The following is a 5,706-nucleotide window of genomic DNA, read 5'->3' as shown; positions in this document are numbered from 1 at the left end:
ATTTGGTGTGGTTTAACTTTGTGAGACCGTAAATCGCAAGGCTTTCTATATGTTCGTGCCACAAGTTAAAAAAATAAAGTTCCGGGTCCCCTTGACCCTTTGGTCGATCGGCACCCATCATGGGGGTTGTTGTGTCACTTTTTGAAACTTGTTATTATATAAGGAATTGTTAGGGTTAGGAAATCATTTGCTGCTTTATTTTTTCCCTCTTTTCACTCTTTTTTTCGTCGATCCCCACCCCCACACCATCATCATCAACTTCGACCATCATCATCATCAGCATCGTCAAATCCATCATCTCCATTTGCTTGATTATTAAATTGGTTGCATATTCGTGTTCTACGCGACTAGATCTATTCATCTCAGTATTTAATTGCTCGATTTAGGTAAGATCTAAGAACCCTATTTTTTATATCTATGTTTATTCTTCAATTACAGAGTACAATCAATGCTAGTGCTCGTATCTATGCTTGTGTCATGTGTTTTAATCATTAATTTGTCCGAAAAAGGTTTCGATTATAAACCCAAATTTTAAGTTTAACCTAATGGTATGAAATTCATATTTTCAGATTATGAATTGTATGTAGTTGAAAAGCTTTTGAAAAATTAATAACTTTTCGTTTAGAAATCACGTATTTTTGATGTACGGTTTGTAAGATATGACTATCTTAATTTCGGTTATAGTAATTGATTTTTGAGGTCTGGAAAAGTTAGAGTTATTATTAAGTTATGAAATGTTTACAATTTAAATCCTCTCAAAAAGCTATTAATTTTTATATAGATATTGTGTGATTTTGTTAAACGGTCTTAAGTTATGAATAAAATACGATTTTCGAAAACTGTTTTGACACGTTAAACGTATTGAGTTGCTGGAGTTGTTCTAGTTCGACCTGGAACATGATGATTTTTCTGTAGGTATTTAACTTAAAAAAGACCAATCTATGATTGACGATAACTAAAACAGAGTTGTTATGATTTTTCTAGAATATACGAAAGTTGTTGCTGTTAATGTACTTTTAAACCCGTAATTTGTAAACAAAAATTTGTTTTAAAGGTTATGGCTAATGTTTGGGAATTGATTTTTTTTAATTGAAAGATCAATAACTTTTTATTAAGAATAAAAATAGAATTACAAGGCTCAAGAGCCCAACACAAACACGAAAATTACAGGGCAAACTGCATTACTATTATGCCTATAACATGAATTTACAGGCAGCTAAAGAATAATAGAAGGATGCTAAAATACTACATATAATAACAGTAACTCGAACATTTATGCAGAAGCAGGAAAAAACCCATATCCACAAATTTATCAACGAGAGAGAGCTACTTGAAAAGACAAGCCGATGGGAAAACCGAATACAGTGCGGATAATCAACGACAAAGTATCCTTCAGACCCTTCATTTAAACTCAAACAAGGACTTACTCGCGATTATGAGAGAAAAAAACCCGCTTTAACCAATTCCTATTTTAGCCGGAGGGGGAACATCGAAAGATTTTGGGTTAGAAATCCAATTTAGCCAATCTAAATTTCCTTTTTTCCACCTGAAAGAGGTCCACTCGAAACTTTTAATTTGAATTTCAGAGACTAATTTTGGAGCGCTGAGTTTAAAATTCCCGAACACATAATCATTACGGTTTTTCTAAAGGTATTAGCAGGATATCCGAAAAATTTCTTGCCACATGGATACGCTGAAAGTCGAGGAAAATAATGGGTTAGCGGTTGATGACAGTTTTGAGATGTTTGGATATGTTAGATTACGGAGGGGCCACAATTTATGAACTCTTTCCCAAATATCAACGGCTACTTTGCAAGTAAGAAGGGTGTGATTTAAAGATTCAATACTTTCGTTGCAAACCGGGAATAGGGTGGAGTGTAAATCAATGCCATGGTTGTCAATCTCGGATCTAACAGGGAGTTTGTTTAGCCTTGCTCTCCAAATAAAAATTCCGATTTTTTGAGGAAACAAATGGTTTAAAAGTGTAGGCTTATGTTTCAAGGAAGAAGCAGCTGAGAATTTAATTAGTAAATATGTGAGAGAGGAGGTTGTGTAGACTGCAGAATTATTATGCTTCCAGGTCCATGTATCGATAGGTTTATTTGAAGGGGAATAATTGCTTAATTTAGACTGTAGGTTAGATAACTCTGTAGCAGCTCTCCAACGAGGGGTGGAAGTCCAGGCCCAAATGAATGGGGCCGAGTTGTCTATCCATTGGGCTCGGTCGAATACAATGGCTTCTTTGTTTAATTATAAGTGATAAAGTCTAGGATATAATTCTTTTAAAGGTACCACGTCACACCATTTATCGATCCAAAAGCTCGTTTCTTTTCCATTAGCTATCACTTTAACAAACGCATTAGAGATATTACATTTTAACTTGTTTAGGGTTTGCTCGACATTAATAATATTAAACCAAGTACTTCCCGAATTTTTTTTAAAAATTTGTATGGTTTTGTGACATGATACAACCCAACCCGCCACTTTGACCATAAATACTCTTAATAATTTTAACCCTGATGAAACATGATTTGAATCTTTGAATCCAATAGATTTAAGACACACAAAGGCGGAATAGTGAATCAAACCCTCTAGTAAATATGGTGTGCTTTTTGGGATTGATTTAGTCAAATCACAACAAGGTTTTTGTAATTAGATCAATACCTTGAGCTATTATTCACCTTTTGCAAGGATTTAGGCTTGAAGCACAGAGAGAGAATCAGATAGGTTACCAGATCTGAGTGATTAAAACAAATGAGAGGCTTAACCTAAAATGAAGAACATAACACCTTATATACCTCAGCTATTAAGTCAAGCGTACGGTTCACATCTCACTCGTACGAGTGAACTATCTCAGACGTGCGGTTGATTACTCAATTGTGTGGGTGTCATCAGATTAGGTTTTGGACTCAGCTCAGCATAACCGTGCGTATGAGCTTATCAACCATACGGGTGAGGCTTCACTCGTACGTTTGACTGAGTTTAACAATGTCAAACTTCCATATCTTGTTCCTGCAGTACCTGTATACGCACGCAAACATAGATAGGATAATAACGAGCAATCATGGTAACCAGATAACTGAGGTACAAATCATAACGTGCGGTAGATGTCTAGGGACTCATGCAAAATGAACTAACAACTCCCCCTAGGACCTAGAACTAACATCTATTACAATAAGTAAACATCCATGAAATATAACAGTTCAAAAGTACATCAGTTTGTCACAAATACATGTCCAACTTCTATCTCTCACACATAAAAAAAACTAACTAACAAACATAAACAAGCAACACAGTGTCAGAAAAATGCTTCAGTTGGCTTGAACTTGATTTGAGCTTTGAGTATCACTTTCTCTGATAAGGTAGGAATGATAGACATCGATCACCCACTGATATCTCATAGCTTCCTCCCTTTTATCTTCTCTGAAGGTAATGTGATGGTGGTGAAGAACATCCACATCAAATATCGATAAGTTTCTAAGTCACATAGGATCCAAAATCCTAACATTGTCAATTTGTATGCTTCTATCATCCTTCTCAATTATAGTAAGAATCACCGCTTCTTCCGACAACTCATCATAAAACCACCACCTGAAGTTTTTGCAAACTTCCTTGGGTAACGGCATCAAGGGAGATTGTTTCATGTACTTTGTTGGGCCGAACTTAACAACACGCACTGGTCTACCTTTTGAATTCAGCTTTGTCGGGTGCATAGAGAACCTGGCGTCTGTTGACTTAAAGATGTCTCATTTCCCCGTTTTGTGCTCAATCCCGAGTTTTCTTTGAAACCATCTAGAAAGTTCACTATTCTCAGCGTAAGGTAGAGTCTTAAAGTGACTTGGTCGCGCCATGTAGTCAACCCCTCCTTCCCTCTTGATCGCAAAACAATTGATCTCCTTGAAGTAGCCCCAACTTATAACAACCCTCATTTTCCACTCTGAAATGACTATAATACCCCTAAAGTTTCATTGATGTTTTGTACATTTGTGTTATCACTATTAGGGTTGTTATACGAACATAATAAATGAAGTAATTAATATTCATAAACCAAACCGTAACCCTAATACTCGTCATTAATGAACTAAACCCTAAACCTAATCATTTAGTGTAAACCCTAATTATTTAATGTAACCCTAACCCTAACCCTAATAATAATGTTATTATTATTATTATTATTATTATTATTATTATTATTATTATTATTATTATTATTATTATTATTATTATTATTATTATTATTATTATTATTATTATTATTATTATTATTATTAGGTGTATATATATTACGTATTAGTGTAAATAAAATGTAAATGAAAAATAAATATTTGTATATATATAAAACGATCAAGTAATAGGTTATAAATGTAAATTTTTAATTTAAAAATAAAAAAATTATGTATATATATATACCGTAAAATATAAATAAATATATAATAAATATGTTAATTAAATAAAAGAAGATAAAAATACAAATAAATCTAGAATATTCCATTAAATAAATAAAAATAAAAAAGGCCTAGATCAGCCGAATTTAAAAAAGGAAAAAAAATTTCATTAATTAATTAAATTGTATTTATCGTGGAGCCCAAGCAATTAAAAATCTATAAATAGGGCCTTAACCCCTCATTATTTTTCATTCACAAAATATTTAGAGCTTCTTCAAAACCCTAAAATATTTGTAAGATTTTCTTTTTTCTTTTCTTTCTTTTCTTTTTTCATTTTTTCATTTTTTTTTCTTTTTCTTTATTTTTTCGGCCGAAACCCATAACATAAATAAATAAATAGTTTTGCAAATTATAAAATTTTTCTAAACTCATGATAATCAGATATATAATTAATAAGTTTCATAAAAATTAAATTTTCAGATTTATGAGTTGATTTAACAATTTTTATTAATTTCTTTGTGTTTTCATTCGGCCGAAAATCCATATATATATAATAATTATGTATTGAATTAATTGAATTATAAATTATGCATGTTAATTATTAATAAGTAATAAGAGATCTAGGAAAAATAATTTTACTGATTAATAATATGTTTTTATATTTTATTTAAATTAAAACAATTCTTTAATATATATATATATATATACGGTATATATATATATATATATATATATATATATATATATATATATATATATATATATATATATATATATATATATATATATATATATATAATTATAAAAAATAGGAAAAAGGCTAATTAAGCTATATAAATATTTTTCCAGTAAAGTATGATGTTGAACTTAGTTATTTAGGTCAGAATATATTTTATAAAAATTAAATACGAATTTTGTGATATTTAATTACGGAAACTAGGGGAAATTCGTAATAAAAATATATACAGTAAATAAAATATAATAAATAAATTTTCTGTGTTCCTAAAATTGTCTAGATCTGAGAAAATTATTAAAATTAATTTATGAGTCGAATTGATAATTATTACATAATTAAACACTATTATTATGTAAATAGGATGTAAATAAGGAAATAATTATAAAATAATTAAATCTTTTATTTAATAATTTTCAACAGATTTATTGACAGTAAGAAAGTTATAAAAATTTTAAAAAATAATTATTTATGTTTATTTAGTATTTTTTGTATAATTAAACTTGTTTTGTGATTAAATTAAGAATGGAAACAAATATAAATATAAAATTGTAATAAAACTACTTTCTTAAAATTTTCTACAAATTT

At 30.0% G+C, this 5,706-nt stretch overlaps 1 long non-coding RNA gene across 1 annotated transcript; it reads left to right on the top strand.

Moving 5' to 3' along the window:
- The first annotated feature begins 244 nt into the window (after positions 1-244).
- Positions 245-2,319, top strand: LOC139862996 (uncharacterized). Its single transcript, XR_011764354.1, has 2 exons — positions 245-386; positions 1,282-2,319. It is a non-coding gene; the product is annotated as an uncharacterized lncRNA (long non-coding RNA).
- Positions 2,320-5,706: the final 3,387 nt, after the last annotated feature.

This window comes from Rutidosis leptorrhynchoides, chromosome 8 (assembly GCF_046630445.1).
Source record: "Rutidosis leptorrhynchoides isolate AG116_Rl617_1_P2 chromosome 8, CSIRO_AGI_Rlap_v1, whole genome shotgun sequence".
Classification (NCBI taxonomy): Eukaryota; Viridiplantae; Streptophyta; class Magnoliopsida; order Asterales; family Asteraceae; genus Rutidosis; species Rutidosis leptorrhynchoides.
This window is presented reverse-complemented; position numbering and strand designations above follow the sequence as displayed.